Source organism: Tamandua tetradactyla, chromosome X (assembly GCF_023851605.1).
Source record: "Tamandua tetradactyla isolate mTamTet1 chromosome X, mTamTet1.pri, whole genome shotgun sequence".
Classification (NCBI taxonomy): Eukaryota; Metazoa; Chordata; class Mammalia; order Pilosa; family Myrmecophagidae; genus Tamandua; species Tamandua tetradactyla.
In genome coordinates, this window is record NC_135353.1 from 119,519,053 (window position 1) to 119,539,004 (window position 19,952).

A 19,952-nucleotide genomic window follows, 5' to 3' on the forward strand; every position below is an offset into this window, starting at 1 on the left:
TTCAGCTTCTCATGCCAATGGTTTCCTCATTAAACATCTGTGGGCAATCACTTAGCTCCTCCAGGACACAACTCTGGGTTCTGGCTTGTTTAGCATCTCATGGAAAGGCACATGACAACTCTGCTGGGCTCTGTCCATGTCCAGCCATCTGTTCTCTCTGTACATCCCTGTCTTTGTCAGCTCTGAAGCGACTGTTCTCCAGGCCTCTGCATCTGAGGTTTTTTCAAAGCATTCCCTTTTTAAAGGACTCCAGTAAACTAATCAAGACCCACCTTGAATGGGCAGCCATATTTCTATCTAATCAAAAGGTCACACCTACAATTGGGTGTGTAACACCTCCATGGAAACAATCCATCAAAAGTCACACCCACAACTGCATGTGCCACATCTCCATAGAAACAATCCAATCCAATTCTCCACCCTAAAATTGGGCCTGCCCCACAAGATTGGATCAATGAAAAAAAAAAACAGGGCTTTTCTGGGGTACATAACTGTTTCAATCCAGCTCAGAATGGTTGGTAGAATTCACCTGTGAAGCCACCTGGTAGTGAGCTACTCTTTTGGGGGAGGCTTTTGATGACTGAATCAATCTCCTTTCTTGTGATTCACTTATTGAAGTCCTCTATTTCTTTTGAAGTCAGTATACATTGTTCTTTTGTTTCTAGGAAGTTTTCCATTTCATCTGTCTTGTTTATTGGCATACAGTTGTTTATAGTATCCTGTTACAATCTCTTTTATTTTTCTTGTGTCAGTGGAAATGCCCCCAGCCCATTTCTGATTTTATTTGCATCCTTTCTCCTTTTTTCTTTGTCATTCTAGCTAAGAATCCATCAATTTTATTGATTTTCTCAAAGAACTCACTTCTGGTTTTGTTGATTCTCTCTCTTGTTTTGTTCTCAATTTCATTCATTTCTGCTTCAATCTTTGTTATTTATTTCCTTCTGTTCACTCAGAGTTAGTTTGCTGTTCTTTTTCTAGACTTAATAGTCTTCGATTTTAACCCTTTCTTCATTTTTAATATAGGCATTTATAACAATAAATTTCCCTCTCAGCACTGCCTTCACTGCATCCCATAAGAATTGATATGTTGTGTTCTCATTTTCATTTGCTTCAACATATTTAATGATTTCTCATAAGTTCTTCTCTGACCCTTTTGTTTAAGAGTGTGTTGTTTAGCCTCCATAAATTTGTGAATTTTCTAGTCCTCCATCTGATATTGATTCTCAGCTTCATTCAATTATGATCAGAGAATGTGTTTTATATAATTTATGTATTTTTAAATTAATTGACACCTGTGTTATGACTTAAAATGTGGCCTATCCTGGAGAATGATCCTTGAGCACTTGAGAAGAATGTGTATCCTGCTCTTGTGGGTGTGGTGTTCTTTAAATGTCTGTTAAGTATAATTAATTTATCATACTATTCAAGATCTCTGTTTCCTTATTGATTCTCTGTCTAGATGTTCTATACATCAATGAGAGTGGTGTTCTCTAGCTATTATTACAGAGATCTCTATTTCTTCCTTCAGTGTTGCCTCATGTTATATTGGAGCACCCTGGCTAGGTACATAAATATTTGTGATTGTTATTTTTTCTTGGTGGATTGTCCCTGTTATTAAAGTATAGTATCCTCCTTTGTCTCTTTTAACAATTTACACTTACAGTCCCTTCTGTCATTAGTATAGCTATCCCTGTTCTTCTTGGTTGCTGGTGTGTGGAATATTTTTTCCACCCTTTGACTTTCTGTCTATTTTTGTCCTTTATTCTAAAGTGAGTTGCTTGAAAATAGCCTATAGATGGATTATGTTTTTTAACCATTCTTCCAGTCTGTGACTTTTGATTGGGGGGTTTAATCTATTAACAGTCAATGCTATTACTATAAAGGCAGTACTTACTTGAAAAAACAGTTTATCCTTTGTATTTTATATATCATATTTTAGCTTTCTCTCTTTTTACCTTTTTAATTACCGTTACTGATATTCTTCATGTCTACACTCTCCTCCAAACCTCTCTCTCCTGTCTTTTCCTATCATCCTGAAGCACTTCCTTTAGTTTTTACTTGTAGAGCAGATCTCTTGTTCATGAACTCTCTCAGTGTCTGTTTATCTGTGAATATTTTAAACTCGGCCTTATTTTTGATGGACAGTTTTGCCTCATATAGAATTTTTGCCTAGCAATTTTCCTCTTTGGGTATCTTAAAAATACCATACCACTGCTGTCTCACCTCTATGGTTTCTACTGAGAATTCTGTACTTACTCTTATCGAGCACTCCTTTTATGTGATGGATCATTTTTCTCTTGCTCCATCCAGAATTCTTTATCTTTGGCATTTGATAGTCTTATTAGTAAGTGTCTTGGAGTAAGTTTATTTGGATTTATTCTGTTTAAGGTATATTGCACACCTGCAATTTGGTGTCTTTCATAAGAATTGGGAAATTTTCAGCTCTTATTTCCTCAATTATATGTTCTGCCCCTTTCTCCCCTCTTCTTCTTCTGGGGCACTCATGACATATATATTCTGTGCTTCACACTGTCATTCAATTCCCTGAGACCCTGCTCAAATTTTTCGATCCTTTTCTCTAGTTGTCCTTTTCTCTCTAAGAGTTCAGAGGCCTTATCCTTTAGTTCACTGATCCTTTCTTCTGCCCCTTCAAAGCTGCTGTTATATGGCTCCATTGTATTTTTTCTCTTCTATTGTGTCTTTCATTCCCATAAGTTCTGTTATTTTTTCATGCCCCTGAGCTCTTCTTTATGCTCACCCAGTGTCTTTTTTTATATCCCTCATCTCTTTTGCCACATTTTCCTTCAGATTGTTGAATTGATTTAGGAGATTTGTCTGAATATCATTAATTAGTTGTTTCAACTCCTGTATCTCATCTGAATTTTTACTGGTGTCTAGGCATGTGATTTTCTTGGTTACTTTATTCTGGGAGTCTTTTGTTTCTCTCTTTCCTAGGGTGTCTTTGCTGATTGGCTTTGTGCTATGATATTTCTTTGACATTTGTTTCAACTTGTTCTAGACCTCTCAGATAGATCAAAATTTTTTCAGCCCTTATCTATGTGAATCTTGCCCTGCATATATGTAATGATTTTTGACATTGCCTTTTTTGTGCAGTTGTTTTGCCCCCAAGTAAAAGCTTTCCCTTTCCTCTTCCTCCTAGGGAATGTTGATCTGTTCTGTTTGTTTTTTATTTGCCTTTATATTTTTTTTAAATTTTTATTGTGAAAAATAACATATATACAAAAAAGCAATAAATTTCAAAACACACCACAACAGTCAGTTAAAGAACTAAACTTTAGTTAAAGAACTAAAGTTAAAGAACTTCAGAGTTTGGTATGAGTTGCAGTTCCACAATTTTAAGTTTTTCCTTCTGGCTGCTCCAAGACACTGGAGACAAAAGAAATACCAATATAATGATTCATGAGTCTGATTTATTTTTTAAATCTGATCTTTTCTTTTATAATCCACCTTCTCCTTTGATCTTTTCTTTTAATTATTTATTTAAATTGATATGTATTATATAGTCACATACCATGTAATCATCCAAAGTGTGCAATCAGTGGTTCACAATATCATATCACTGTGCATTTATCATTACAATGGACTTTTTTCTTTTTGTGAAAAAAACATATATATAAAAAAGCAATAAATTGCAAAACATGTTGCAACAATTAGTTGTAGAACAGATTTCAAAATTTGGTATAGGTTACAGTTCCACAATTTTAGGTTTTTTACTTCTAGCTGCTCTAAGATACTGGAAACTAAAAGAAATATCAATATTATGATTCAGCAATCATGCTCATTTGTTAAACCCTACCTTCTCTGTATAACTGCACCATCACCTTTGATCTTTCTTCCACTCTTAAGAGTTATTTGAGTGATGCCCATTCTAACTTTTTCACATTGGAAGGGGCTGTCAATAATAATATGGGATACAGGGATGGAATCAGTTGATGTTCTGGAGAGGCTGGCTCCTCTGCCTTTCAGGACTTATTTGGTTCAGGGACCTATCTAGAGGATGAAAGTTTCTGGAAAGTTACCCTGGTGCATGAAATTTTGTAGACTCTTATATATTGCCCTAGGTGTTCCTTAGGATTGGTTATAATGGTTTTGGTTGGGGTTCAGCAAGCTATGATAGGTAGTAATGTAGTGTAACTGAAGTTTGCATAATAGTGGCCTCCAGAGTAGCCTCTCAACTCTATTTGAACTCTCTCAGCCACTGATACCTTATTAGTTACACTTCTTTTCCTCCTTTTGGTCAGGATGGCATTGTTGATTCCACAGTGCCCAGCTAGGGTCATCCCTGGGAGACATCTTGTATATATATATATATTTTTTCCACATGGGCAGACACTGGGAATCGAACCCAGTCTCCAGAATGGCAGGAGAGAACTCTGCCTGCTGAGCCACCATGGCCTGCCCCATCTTCTGTATGTTTTTAACACTCTTTTCATTATCCCTAGTTATTTTTATCTGGAAGCATGATTCTGGAAGGAGGGGTCTACAGAGAGGACCTACCCTAGTCAATTTTTCCTGGGCAAGACAGGTTCAGGACTCACAAATGGGGTGTGAGTATAACTCCACCCAGCAGTATGCCTATCTTTTCTGTGAAGTCTTTTAATTCTGTGCTTTTCCTGTCCTTCTCAGCAGATAGTGCTCTTCAGCCCACTGCTCCCCACAGGCCTAAGGTGGTATTGTGACTTTTAATTCTCAGCCGATCCCACACCTACCAGGGGTATGGCTGAGGCAGAGGTTGATGGAAACCTGTTTCTGAATTCTGTAAATAACAGCCACCCCTGTGCTAGGCCCTTCCCCCTTCTTCTTCGGGAGTGCTGCCCTTCAGCAAACTGTTTCTGCACAACAGAATTACTGTACCTCTCAGTCAACCGTGCTTCTGCCCCTGCATGGGACAGGACTGAAATGGAGTCTGTCAGCTGTTTTCTTTTATAAGCTGCTTAAAAATATTTAGCTGTTCTCAGAGCCAGAGTCCAGCAGCCTAGGTTCATCAGTCAGGAGCTGGAGTTGGGTGTCTGGCCATCTCTGCCCCTTTTCTTGGGTCAAAGCTGTCCTTTGGCAAACTGAGGTCAGCCATTTCCACAGACCACTGTGACTTTCTATCTGCCCTGCTTCCTCCCCTACCGGGAGCAGAGCTAAAACAAAATCTGCTGGGTTCTTTCTTTCTTTGGTGTGTTGTAAACTTATCTGTGCTTGGAGCTGATATCTAGGAGTCTGAATTTGTTAATCAAAGGCTGCAATTGGTGCCCAGCCAACTCTCCCTCCTACTGATCTTAGGAGAGAAGGCTTCTATCTCCTGTCAGGGAATGATTCCTTAGTCAGCCTGCTGTGTCTGTCAGGAAAGGGCACCAGCCCCCTCAGTGTGTAAAGGTTTACTTACAGCTTCCCTCCATGGCTTTTCAGTATTGTTCTTCCACTGATTCTTGGCAGGTATAGGATGTGTGTCTGGTCTCCAGAGCATCCCCCTCCCCTACACAGCTGTTTCAGACGTCTTTGCTATTTGCTAGCAGCTTTGCAGCACAGAATAAAGCTTAGAACTCCCTATGGCACCATCTTCTTAAGTTTTCCTCTATTTCTTCTTGAGTCAATTTTGGTAATTTATTTCTTTCTAGTAATGTGTCTGTTTCATCAAATTAAGTCTAATTTTTTGGCATAATATTCTCTGATAATCCTTTTTATTTCTGTAAGGTCAGTAGTAATGTCACCAGTTTCATTTGTGATTTTAGCAATGAAAGATTTCTTTTTTCTTAGTCAATCTAGCTAAAGGTTTGTCAATGTTTTTGATCTTTTCAACGTATCAATGTTTGGTTTTTTCCTGTATCATTTCAATACTCTCTAATTCATTTATATCTTCTCTAATTTATCTTATTACCTTCTTACTTTTCATTTGTTTTTGCTTTGATCTTTTTTCTAGTTACCTAAGGTGGAAGGTTTAGTTTTTTGAGATCTTTCTTCTTGTTTGATATAGGCATTATAACTATAAATTTCCCATAAGTATTGCATTAGCTGTATCCCAAAATTTGTAATGTTCAGTTTTTCCTTTCTTCTCAAAATATTTTCCAGGAGCTCTTTTGATTTATTTTGACCTATTATGAATGTGTTGTTCAATTTGGGCATATTCATAAATTTTCAAATCCCCTTTTTTTGTTGATTTCTAATTTAATTTCATTGTGGAAATCCCATATTTGCATTATTTCGATTCTTTTTTATTTATTGAGACTTACTTTATGGCCTAATACTTGGCCTGTCTTGGAGATGCTCCATGTGTACTTGAGAAGAAGAATATGTATTCTGCTGTTGTTGATTAAGGTATTCTATAGATACTTGTTAAGTCTAAATGGACTACAGTAATCATTTTCTGCTTAGTTGTTCTGTTATTGACAGTGGACTATGAAGTCCCCAACTATTACTGTTGAATTGTTTATATGTCCATTCAATTCTGTGAGTCTCATTTCATATATTTTATGGCTCTGTTTTTAGACATGTATATGTTTAATATACATATTAATATGGCTATACACATTAATATAATATATACATATGGCTATAATGTTAAAGTCTATTTGTCTGGTATTAGCTTGGCCACTTCAGTTCTCTTATGGTCACTCATTGCATGGTATATCTTTTTCTATTGATTTGCTTTAAAGGTATTTTTGTGTCCCTTTCCTTCTCTCTTTTCCTTCTGGTATTTCCATTATGTGTATATTGGTATTTCTTGATTGTGTCCCATGAGGTTCTGCTCATTATTCTTCATTATTTTATTCTTTCTGTTATTCATCTATCTTGAAGTTCATTGATTCTTTTATTTGCCAACTCAAATCTATTATTGAGTTCCTCTAGTGAATATTTAATTCTCATTATTGTACTTTTCAACTTCTGAATTTCCCCTTGGTTCTTTTTATAATTTCTATCTCTTTATCAATAGTCTCCATTTGATTAGTCATTATCCCACCTTTCTTGCATTATTTAAACACAATTTTCTTTAGTTCTTCAAACATATTTGTAATATCTGCTTTGTAGTCTTTGTCTGCTAAATTCAACGTATGGACTTACAAAATTTATTTTCGTAATTTTTTTTTGAAAACTGGACATTTAAATAATATATAGTAGCAATTTTGTACCATGCCACCCCCCCTTCTGGGAATTGTTGTTGTTATTCGTTTAGTCATCTGTTTATTTTCTTGTGACTTGGATTAATTTTGCAGTTTATTTTTCCTGCACTGTGCAAACTCTGATGTCAGGGCTCAATTATTTTATTTGTCTTTGTCTTTTGCTAGGAGTCACTCTTGGGCTCACGTGTATCAATTATTGCTCAAAGGTTGTGTTTTACACCCCCTTAGCCAGTTATATTTTCACTCTTTGCTGTTGGATGTATGTGTGGCTTGGAGTCTGCTTTCCCAGTTCAGGGAGTTTATAAGTAGTTTGTAGATTATCTCTGAGGTCTTTCCTTTGAGAGCATAGCCTTGGCTATGTACACAGTGTTCCAGACCACTAGGGATGAGTGTAATTTTATTTTTAATCCTGGCCTCCTAGGAATTGCCCCTAAATCAGAATATCTTATTTTTCAGCCAGGGTTTTATCAGAAGTCATGTTTAAGCCCCTTGATCTGATGGTTTTGTGTGTGGCTACAGAAATGCTTTCAAGTCTTCTCCACTTTCCGCATTGATTGCCCCTGAGTACAGCTTTCACATGCAAACAGACATGCAGAATTTGAATGATGTCAGAGATCCCAGGAGAGCTCTTCTTAGGTTTTCTCTGTAAGCTTCTGGCAGGTCAGCCATTCACTAGTTTCTACTTGTATCCTGGAGCTATCAGCTCCCTGTAAATTTCTCACCACCAAGATTGCTATTGTTTTTTATAGCATCCATAAGCATGAACTTCACCATATTCTGTTCCAAATAAAGTCAGTCCCTTCTGGCAGAGCTTCTGGAGCTCAATGCCCTTATAATCTGCTTCTCCCCCTGGGCAAAACCTCTGCATCACTGCATTGAGCTGAGGGTAGCAATGGAGGCCCCTGCTCTATGAGCAATCAGTGGGAGGGGAGATATTAGCCCTTGATATTCTTAGCTTGTTGTTCCCAGCATGAACCCTCTGCTCTATGAGCAATTTTTGATGTGAGTTATTGGGCTTCCAATATTCTTGGCCTCCCCTGCCTGGTGTAGAGCCCTCACCCTATGAGTGGAAAATAAGGTGGGGTAAAGAAGACCCAGTTCAAAAGGACTGGTGAGGATGAGCGATGCTGGCAGCCTGCCTTTCCTGGGGTGAAACAATAGCCCTAGATTAGGAGCTAGGAATAGAAAGAGGGAGCCCTTCCCCATTTTATTGGCTGTGCATAATACTAGAACTTCTGTAACTCTGGGAAGGGAAGGTAGGAATAGGTCATAGTTCAAATGTCACTGACTACCACTGCTCTTACCTAAATTTAGTAGATTTACTAAATAAATGTTTCTTCATTTGCTGTGTGCCATTAGGACAATTTCCTGAGACTCTGAATTATTCAATGTTTAAATGGTTTAAAAAACTTTTTTTTGTGGAGGGTGAGGGAGTGGGTACATGGTCCCGGGATCGAACCTGGGTCTCCTGCATGGGAGGCAAGCATTCTACCACTGAACCATCCATGCACCCAAACCATTGGGCTTTTAAAAATAAGTTTCACTAGTTCAATAATTGTTTCTCTGGGGAGAGAGTCCACTGAACTCCTTATATCTCCACTCTGAAAGTCTTGTTCGCAGTGATACTACACCAACAGCTTAAATGATTAAAGCAAATATTAATAAATATTGGAATTTATAAAAATTTAAAACTTTTGTGCCTCAGAAGACACCATCAAAAAACTGAAAAGACAGGTATATTAGTTTCCTATTACTTCTGTAATAAATTACCACAAAATTAGTGGTGTAAAACAATGTATATTCTCTCAGCAGTCATTGTCTTGTTGCCTGGGTGTCCAGTGTCTTGAGAGCCGTTGTTTGATATATTTTGTCTATTTTGTTTGCTTGTTTCAGGAGGGAATGTGTTTTATTTTCCTAGGCTGCTTATACTGTGCAAGGGAGTGGCTTAAACAAAGGGAATTTATTTACTTATGGTTTGGAGGCTAAAAGAAAGCCCAAATCAAGGCATCATCAAGGAGATGCTTTCTTCCCAAGGACTGGCCTTCTGGAGCTGGCTGCTGCTGATTCTTGTCCCGTAGTTTGGCACATGGCAGCATTTCCTGGTCTCTTCTGGGTTCCATTTATTTCAGCTTCTGGCTGCTTCCCCTGTGGCTTTCTCACTCTGTCTGAATTTCATTCTCTTATCAAGGACTCCAGTAATAGAATTAAAACCCATCCTGCTTAAAAAAAACCAACACATACACGTTTATTTTCTCATAGTTCTGTATGTTGAAAGTCTGACACAGGTCTCACTAAGCTAAAGTCAATATGTCAGCAGGACTGCATTCCTTTCTGGGGGCTCAGAAGGAGACTTCATTTCCTTTTGTTTTCCAGCTTCTAGAGGCTGCCCACATTCCTTGGTTCATGGTTCTTTTTGTACAGTACCAAAGGAGCAAAATTGAATCTCTCTAACTATTCTTCTGAATTTCTCTTCTGATCGCTCTCTCCATTTTTAAGGATTCATATGATTAGATTGAGCTCACCTGGATAAACCAAGATAATCTCCCTTATCTCGAGGTCCTTAGCACAATCACATCTCAAAGTCCTTTTTACCACATAAAGCAATGTATTCGCAGGTTCCAGGGATTAGAATGTGGACATTGGGGGGGGGGGCATTATTCTGCCTACTGCCACAACCGTATTCTAGGAGGAAATATTTGCAAAACATTTATCTGATAAGGAACCTGTAAAACTTTTGTACCTCAAAGGACATTATCAAGAAATTGAAAAGACAACCTACAAAATAGGAGAAAATGACTGTGAACCATATATCTGATAAGGGTTCAATATCAAGAATATATAAAGAACTGCTACAAACTCAACGATAGAAAGACAAATAACCCAATTTTAAAATGGGCAAAAGACTTGAATAGATACTTCTTCAAAAAAGATATACGAATTAACAGGACAAATTTGACAGTATATCATGAACCTCTTAGTGTGTTAATATATGCAGATGTAAATGATCATTTTTGATGGATGTTGCAAAACGTTTGGCTGGTAAAAGGATGCATTGGCACAATGTGGATGGCTCTCGAGTTCGTGGTGCTGAATGAATGAAGACAGACTCCAAAGGCCACGTACTGCATGATTCTATTGATGTGACATTTTGGAAAGGGCAAAACTATGGTGATGGAAACAAATCAGTGGTTCCCAGGGACTGAGGATGGAGGGAGGAGCTGACTGCCAAGGAGAACATGAAAGAACTTTTTGGTCCTGAAACCTAGAGGGCCCAGTTTCTCCAGACATCAGACAGTTCCATCTCCCTACCCCATGTTAGTGACAGCCCCTTCCAATATCAAAAATTTAGAATTGCCATAGCCCAGACACCCCTAAAGAGAGGGATGAGAAGATCAAAGGTGTTGGTGGAGTTATGCATAGAAGATAGGATTGAACAAATGAATATGATTGCTAAATCATTAAATTGATATCTCTTTTAGTCTCCAGTATTTTAGAGGAGCTAGAAGTAAAAACCTAAAATTGTGGAATTGTAACCCATGTGAAACTCTGAAATATGTTCTACAACTAATTGTGGTGCTGTGCTTTGAAATTTATTGCTTTCTTTGTATATGTGTTATTTTTCACAAAAAAAGAGAGAAAAAAGTCAATTGTGATGATAAAAAATATTTAAGCCTTCTAGCCTCCTATATTCTGGAGCAGCTAGAAGGAAAAATCTGAGATGGTGGAATAGTAGCCCATGAAAAACTCTGGGATCTGTCCTGTAACCACTTGTTGAAGAGTGCTTTAAAACTATTGCTTTTTTCTTTCTTTGCTTTGTATATATGTTATACTATACAATTAAAAAGTTAAAAAAAAAGATATACGAATAAGCACATGAAAAGACACTTGACATCATTGGTCATTAGGGAAATGCAAAAACAAGGTGATGTACAATTTCACACCCACTAGGATGGCTATTTTTAAAAAAGAAAATGATAAGTGTTAGAGAGGATGTGGAGAAATAAGAACCGTAACACTTTGCTGGTGGCATTGTTAATTGGTGCAGCCACTGTGGAAATCAGTTTGGCAAGTTCTCAGAAAGTTGAAAATAGAATTACCATATGACCCAGCAATCCTACTTCTTGGTATACAGAATTGAATTCAGGGACTCAAACAGATCTTTGTACACCAGTGTTTATAGCAACATTTTCCACAATTACCCAAAACGTGGATGCAACTCAAGTGTCTATTGATGAATGAATGGACAAAATGTGTTATGTACATACAATAGAATACTATTTGGCCATAAAATAGAATGAATTTGTGATACATGCTACAACATGGACGAACATTGACGACTTCATGTTGAGTAAAATAAGACACAAAAAGGACAAATACTGTCTGACCTTGCTTATATGAAATAACTAGAAGAAGAGACTTTCCTAGGAACAGATAGTAGATTATAGGTTACCAGTGGGTGGGGGGAAGAGCAAGTTATTACTTAATGGGTGCAGAGTTTCTGTGTGAGATGATTTAAATTTGGGGTAATGGAAACTGGTAATAGAAGCACAATATTGTGACTGTAATTGATATTATTGAATTGCAAACTTAAAAGTAGTTAAAAATGTGAAGTTTGACGTGTATATATGTTACTACAGTAGAAGTTTAAGAAATGAACAAAGGATTTAAAAAGACATTTCTCCAAAAGAACATACAAATAACCTATAAACAGAGGAAAAGATAATTAATCCATTAGGGGAATACAGTCAAAATCAAAACAATATACCATTTATCCCCAACTAGAATAACTATAATAAAAAAGAGAAATGGTAGCTAGTGTTGCAAGAACGTAGAAGAATTGGAATGCTCATATATGGTAGTAGGAATGTAAAATGGTACAGCCACTTTGGAAAATAATTTGGCAGTTCCTCAACATTTTTGCATAGAATTACCATTATGAATCACAATTCCACTCCCAGGTACCTATCCAATGGAAATTAAACCATTTGAACAACTGAAAACTTGTACATGGATGTTCATGTAAGTATTATTTATAAATAGTACAAAATGGTCCCAAATATCCATCAACTGGTGAATGATAAAGCATGGCATATCCATACAATGGGACATCATATTTGGCGATAAAGAGAATTGGAATACTGATACAGGCTATAACATAGATGGATTTCAAAAGCATGCTAAGTGAAAGAAACCAGATACAATGGACTATATATAATATGATTACCTCGATATGAAAAGGTAAATCTTTAGAGAAAGAAAGCTATTAGTGGTTACCTGTGGCTGGAGGTGGGAATGGGGACTGACGGTATATGAGCTCACAGTTTCTTTTGGGGGAAATGGACATTTTCTAAAATTAGATTGTAGCAATGGTTGCACAACTCTGTAAGTATACTAAATTGTACACTTAAAATGTGAATTTTGAATTTTACAGTTTATAGACTATACCTCAAAAAAGCTGTTGATCTTTTTAAAAGATTAATAATTGTTTCCACAAATGCCACACGTTGTCAGAAAACTTTAGTTGGACTTTGTTTCCATATATATATATATAAAATGGTCAAGGGAAATAGTAGAAAGGAAAGAAACAGAAAATAAAACTTGCTCCTCTAACTTTTTTTTGCAGAGGGAATTTTAAAAATGAAATTGTCTGTGAGTAGTAATCTAGTGTTTTCAAACTGTGATGGACACACATATGAGCTGCTTTCTCATTTGGGCTCTATTTCAGAAATGTGCATACATAGAGAAGGAAGACCAAGAGATTTTTGTAAAACCCTTCTGTTCTTTGGGAGTGTGGGCTTTCCAGGAGTGAATTGTTGTCTTTGCACATGATGTGCTTTTGCTTCATCTTAGTGCTTTAATTTTCGTGGTTAATGGGGCGAATTTGTGCTAGGGCTATAGAAACTGCCGACCACAGCAAAATGGCTGAATGCTGATTGCAAACAAGTCAAGGACTGGAGCTAGCCTGAGTGCCAGGGGCTCCTTTCCCTTAGGTAGGCTTTTGTCTGACTTCTTTACATTCCCTCCAGCTGTGATCCACCCCCCATCAACCACATTCCTTGGCCTTCCCTGAACATTGCTGTGGACCCCCACACTGGATTTCCCTCCCTCCTCTAGACTTCTCTAGAAACATCTTTTCTGCATTGCTGCAAGCTATCATTTTGAGCCCCCTCTGCTATTACTTAACTCAAGGACAGAGGAAATAGCTGCAGTCCAGAAACAGGCTTAACAAAAAAAAAAAAAAAAAAAGAAGAAGAAGAAGAAAAAGAAAGAAAGAGGAAAAGGCCTAAACCCATCCTATATCTTTAAGAAAACAATCCCACAGGATTTAGTTGTGAATTGCAATGTGGGGAATGTGAAACGTGCTAATCAGGGCCTTTTCTTCCTGGAGCCTACCTGATTTCTCTCCACCCTCCCTAGCCAGCTGGGCTAGGCAAGGCCCAGGGGAGCTACAAAGTTGCTAGTTTAGGAGATGAAGACAAATGGAGAAGTCCCAAAGGACAAAGAAGCAACAGGCTCAATGTTTAAGAACTGTGGGGGTAGATGCAGCATGCCTGTAATCCCAGCTTTGAGGTTAAAGACTGTGGCTGATTTGTAGTAACTGTTCTGGAGGCAGCATTTTCTGAGCTGGGCCTCTACTTGCTTAACCACCCTGACTTTCACCTTGACAATTGCCATACTTTCTTGGCTGGGTCACCCTGCAGCCAATCAACACCTCTTCAAAACCGTCTGGCCATATGGCTGCCACAGTGCTCTTTCTGAAACAGATCTGATCTCGATACTCCCTCACTTCCAACTTTTCTCATCTCCTCCAGGAGAAAACCTAAATTCCTTAACATGATATTTGAGACCCTTTATAATCTTGTCTCAACTGCTCTAAGCTCATGTTCCTTCACTTGTCCCTCAAGTAATCTGCAGAACTATTTATCATTTTCCTAAACACGATTTTTTCTTTCCTACATTATTGTGTTTGCAACTGATATTCCTTCAGCCAGGAATGAATGTCCTTTTCCTCTTATTCTCCATTAGGGTATAGCCTTCTCATCATTTAAGAACAAGTGCCTCTGTGAAACATTAGGCTTACTGGGGATGGTATGTCAGCTTTCTTCTTAGTTGCTAGAGCTCACTGAATATACCTTGGGAGAGCAGCGTGGTGACTGGAAAATAACCCAGGTTATAGAGTCAGCCAGACTTTTTAAGCTTCAGTTTCCTTGTCTGTAAAATGGAAATATAAATATAAGTTCCAAAAGGGTGAAATTGCTGATTTGGTAAGTACGAAGCACAGTATGTGAATACTTAGGTTGTAAGTTGTAAAAAGAAATCGAAAAATGATTCCTTCACCCTCGGTTGTGACTGTAGGAGGTGTTTCTTACCAGGCTACCAAGTGGATGGTATTCTCTGCTTTACCTAGCAGTCTTCTTATGGCTCACATGATTTTGGCCCCCCTCATGTCTGAAGGGTGTTTTGCAAGTGTCCTTTCTTGGGAGGTGCTTCCCATTCATGTACCTTGGAAATCCGTGTGGGCAGGCATGAAAGGAGAGAGGTGAAATACAAACAACTCTTTCTTCTCTCCCCCATGCCCCGGTCTTGCTGCCCAAAACCTCAAAGAGATTGTTTACCAATTGCTCTTTTCTGCAACCTACTCCCTAGTCCTCTTTCTGCTATTGAGATTTCAGAAACGAAATTGTCCATGGGTAGGAATTCACTGCTCTCTAACTGGAATGGGCATACATAGGACTCATTTCTCATCTGGACTCCATTTCATAAATGTACACAAGATGTCAAAAAATAGACCATTTAGAACAAGAGCAATATTTATTTTTTAAAAATTAGAAGAAAATGTTTCCTTGCTTTAATTCTTACTGGAATGTACAATAACTATGTGCTGATGCTGCATTTTAACAGCATCGATTTAGTTACCTTCAGGGTCACTGGATGAGTTGCGCATGGATTCATAAATACACATCAACGCAACACCAACACAAACATTTACGTTCAGAGTGCTTTTTTGTGAACTGGGACTTTCAGGCATTGAGTGTCAGAGTTAGACCTTAATTGTTCAAGCCATCCATTAACAACATTTTACTAAGTATTTCCTTGTGTGTCAAGCTTTATGCTAGACAGGAGGAAGAAAAGGAGAAGCTAGGGAACTGTAAGTCACAGATGGAAAATCAGAATATGACAGGAGAGAATTAAGCACTACCTCAATAATACAGATAGTAAATATTAAAGGATAAGGTTACCGACCTGGAGTTGCCATGGCTAATTTCTTCAAGGGATGATAAGACCTATGCAGGGCCCTCGAGGGTAGGATTGGTTCCAGATATGTGGAAAAGACTGAATCATCTGTAGTATTCTCTTAGAAATGACCATTAGAATGGATTGAATGGGTATGAGTTTGCAGGAAGTGAGAATAAGAATGATCTGCTCTTTCATATGTCTGAAGGAGGCCATGTAGAAGGGTGAGAGGAACATGGAACCAAGAAGCAGAAGACCTGCATCTTAGTCCTGGTGTCAACACTGACTCATCATGGGTTACCTTAGGCAAGTCCCTTTTCTCTAAACCTCAATTTCCCCATCTACATATTGGAGCTAAATAGTACCAGTCTTACACACCTCCCAGGACAATTGTTAAAAGAACAAGTGAGAGAATCATTTGATTGTGCTTGGAAGAGTAGAGGGGACTATCCAAAACATAGGATAGGGCGGTACTAGGAAGGCAGGTGTTTCTACTGTAGCAAGTCTCCTGCAGCTGGGAATAGGATGACCTCAGTATTCGAATGAATTTTTCTTGGCAGATCTCTTCCCTGCCATAATTATAACCTGCAAGCCACTAGTTGATTATGCATACTGAAACAAGATCTGTCACACAAGTGGACACGTGTATGTGTGCATGTGTGTGTGTAGAAGCTTGCATTGGTTAGGAAATTGGGGAATTGGAGCCATGAAAGCAAAGACACTTGAGAATTCTCAGGAACAAAGTTAATCTGGAGAGATGGGAACTTATGCAAGCATCTTTGGATCTGCTGATAGAAATATATGCCCTGAGGCCACTGCAGTAATTTAGGCCCTCATCCGACTTCCCTTGGTATATTGCAAAAGCCTTCCTGATGTTTCCCTCACTTCATGCTGTCCAAATCCAGTCCATCCCCCGCCACTGCAGCTACAGTGCTCTTTCTAACCCACGTGGCATTCCTAGGTTTCTGGATGCCCACAGGGTAACATTCATGCTCATTCACATGACATTAAAGCAGGGCTATATTCAACTGATATGCACTGGTAAGGCTACAACTTTTGCTAAAATTGTGAAATATTTTGATACCAGCTGTCACCCTCAGCCACTCAAGAACCCTCCTGCTACCCCAGTTGCCCTGCTTCTCACCCTTAAACCCCTTTGGGACCTGCCCAGGACTCACACACTGAAGGGTTTGTGCCCAGCACAGCAGTGAGTCTGAAGGACGCTGTTCCATGCATGACTGCATCCATTCTGCTTAGCAGGTGCTCCCACTGTACTGTATTTTTAAATATTTTGAGAATTACCTCTGCATTCAGGGCTGATTGTGTCCTAGCCCATTTTCTGGCCTCAGTCCTTGCCACTTCTTCCCACAGATGTCAGCTACATTGAAATTCTCATATCTCATTTCTGGATTTATACACCACTACATTGGAAACTCCTTGAGGGCAGGGACTATGGTTTCCTAATCAATATAGTCCCAAAGACCAGCTCAGGACCCCGCACATTGTTTCTTATCTGATTATAGAGGATGCTGATAGATAGGATCAATCCTAGATTGGTAAGGAATAGAGTAGTGTCGGGAGTTTATAAGACAATAAGGGAGATAAGTAAAGAACCATATAACATAGATATTATGTATAAGCACAGCCCCCAAACAGCCTTCTTGCTTTGTACTTTAGGAGTGAACTAAGGGGGTAGAGTCTGTAGAAAACAATGAGTAAACAACGGGGTGATGAATTCTTTTCTCTCTCCTCTCCATATGTTGTGGTAAACCCACACATGCTCCCTAGAGCTTCTAATCCACAGTCTGAAAACAAAGCATCTCCGGGCATAAATCTTAAAATGTAATTGAACACTGACCCTCATTGGCAGAACAGTATCCTCTGAAGTCACTTCATTATCTTCTATAGCAAAGCCTGAAGAAATTGCAGAAGATTGGGCCCTTAACAACTAGTTGGAGTATGTGTATAAAATATTTCAGAAAAGATTATTTGACTATGTGGTCTCACATATCTACTCGTTAGAAGTTACAATTCCCCATCCTATGTTGCTATCTTAATGTACCTGAAATTCAACCTTCATTTATAAAGAGTTTAACTGCATTTTTAAAAAACAGCAAAATACCCTTTAAATATAAAACAACCTTTTCATTTTTTTTCAAGTGCTATTTTCATCTATCTTACCAGTTCCCTGAAGTGTGTAAGCCCTGGTGGTGGTGCTGTGAGGATAGGGTATGTAAAATTGGTAGGATCCAGTCTCTGAACCAAACCAGGGTTAGATGTTGAGTCCCGGTAACAAAGCCTTGCTTGTCACCACTCTCTCGTGTATAGATCTTTGCTGCCCAAGGCTCTCTTGCCTCCTAAAATGCCTTAATTATAGCCTGATTGAATTTGACCACTAAAAAGTCTGCTGCACTTTTGGTGCATGGTTTCCTGTGCTACAGATGACTCTGCTGTACGGCAAGCTCATAAAGTACACTCCTGAACAATTTCTTGGGTCAGAGTTTCTGCTGTTTAGCAGGCTCTGTGCTTTATTACCTCCTGAGGCAGGTACTCACCTGCAGGTTCTCAAGTCGCTTTCTCAGGCTCAAAGTTTGGCAGTGCTTTTCTGGAGTATACAGCCACCCTCACTGTTGCCCTGAATCAGTTAGTGTACTCACAAAAGCGAAGGCAACCACTTACAGCGTAGGATAGCCATGGCCCTTGAAAGTGGCATGCTTCATGTGTCTCACACCAGTTAGTGAATCGGGATCTGCATTAAGGGGAAGAGCAGTGAGATCATATTTTCAGAAAATGAACAGAAAATCAGCAAGGGATAGGCATAAGTTTTTTGAAAGTGTAAGGGCCCCTTTTTCGGGGGAATCATTCCAGATGCCATGGATATGGGAGTGAGCAAGAGGGTGAGCTAGCAGTCAAGCATTGTGACTAGGTTCAAATGGATATGAGAAGAACTACCATAGACTACATTCCGACTTCACTCTTTTTCTTAAATTTTGCTTTCTCTCTCCTTTCAATATATATTCATATATTGATTCCCTCTCTCCATCCCTATTATCTTCTGATGCATTTCAAAGTAAATTGAGGACATCAGCACGGGTCCACATAAACATTTCAGCATGATATCACTTACTAGAGTTCAGTTTTTATTTATAGTTCTCTTTTATTTGGGAGGTCAAATATACAAACAATGAAATGCAATAAATCTTAAGTATACCACTGGGTGAGTTTTGACATATGTATGCATGTGTGGATCCCAACCCCCCATCAATATATATATGTAACATTACCATCATCTAGGAAAGTCCCTTTATATGATCCAGAGATTGCAAGGGGCATCATAGGCTGAATTGGCAGAGATCCTGATGGGCTATAGCCTGATCCCACCAAACATGCCTGTAGCTTCAATGGTACTGTTACTGGTTGGCAATGCCAGCATCATAAGGACTTGTAATCCAGAGATTCTCAAGCTTTAGTGTTCATCATAACCAGCTGGAGGGATTAGAATACATATTGCTGACTCCACTCCCAGAGTTTTTGATTCAGAAGGTCTGGGGTGGGGCCTGAGGATTTTCATTTCTAACAAGTTCCCAGGTGACAGTGGTGCTGATTTTGCTGGTCCAGAGACCACACTTTGAGAAACACTGCTTAAAGGAATGAATGAATCAATGAATTGGATCCCTTGTGCAAGACCACCTTTCTGCCCCTCTATAATCTCATGGTATTAGTTATAGTTGAGAGAGGATGGGAATATGTCCATTGTGTGCCTGAACATAAGTTTTTGAGTGGGGGGGGCGGGTGTTACTAGAGAGAACTTATGTACTACCTCTTTCTTAAACCTATACATGAGGAATTTTAGTTTGTACTTGGCTTATTGTGACCCTGACTTTTCCCCAGTTCTAAATGATCTTGTCCCAGACAAGGAAAGAACTCATGCCCCAAACCACATGGCACAGTTTTATTAACTTCCTCCTATGTCAGGACCTTCAAAAAGAGATCATATGTGGCTATGGAATCTATACATCCGAGATTTCCTGGGACAAGAGCAAATCTTTCCTTCTTGGAGTTAGGGGGGCCATGAGGGCAAAAGTTTGGTTCATATTAAGGGCTAAAGAGTGGGGGTAATCTAAATATTTGAGATCAGCAGTAAGCTGCTTGTTGCTTCTCTCTTCTCAAGCCTCTTCGGGTGATTCCTGCTATAGCCTCTTGGACGTTTTAAATTCTAATGACTGAGAGGGACCTGAATTGGACTTCTTGCTGCCTATCTTTCCCCATTCCTCTACCCTCTGGAAGGACCACACAGAAATAGCCCAGACAGAACAACCTCTCCAAAGAAGGAAATTCCCCAATCTTCATTGACCGACCATTCAGTCTAATATTTACCTACTTTCCCTGGCAGGAAGTTCTTCCTTCCAGCTAACATTAGTCCTTCTCATTGCAATTTCGGTTTCTTTTTCCTTGTTCTGCTTTCAGTCGAAATTGAGAACAGCTGTTCCTCATCCTTATGTTCTTTATGTGCTTAAAAGGCAGTATTAACCTATCCTTCCTGTGTACAGGTTTAACCATCCTTGGACTTCTTTTATCTTTCCTGCATAT

At 38.8% G+C, this 19,952-nt stretch overlaps 1 protein-coding gene and 1 non-coding gene across 3 annotated transcripts in view; one reads left to right on the forward strand and one right to left on the reverse strand.

Moving 5' to 3' along the window:
• The window catches only part of SHROOM4 (shroom family member 4), a 289,038-nt gene that overhangs the window by 147,253 nt on the left and 121,833 nt on the right, over positions 1 to 19,952 (forward strand). The gene's annotated exons all lie outside the window — the stretch shown is intronic.
• On the reverse strand, positions 8,566 to 8,636 carry TRNAG-CCC (transfer RNA glycine (anticodon CCC)). The gene has a single exon. It is a non-coding gene; the product is annotated as a tRNA-Gly (tRNA).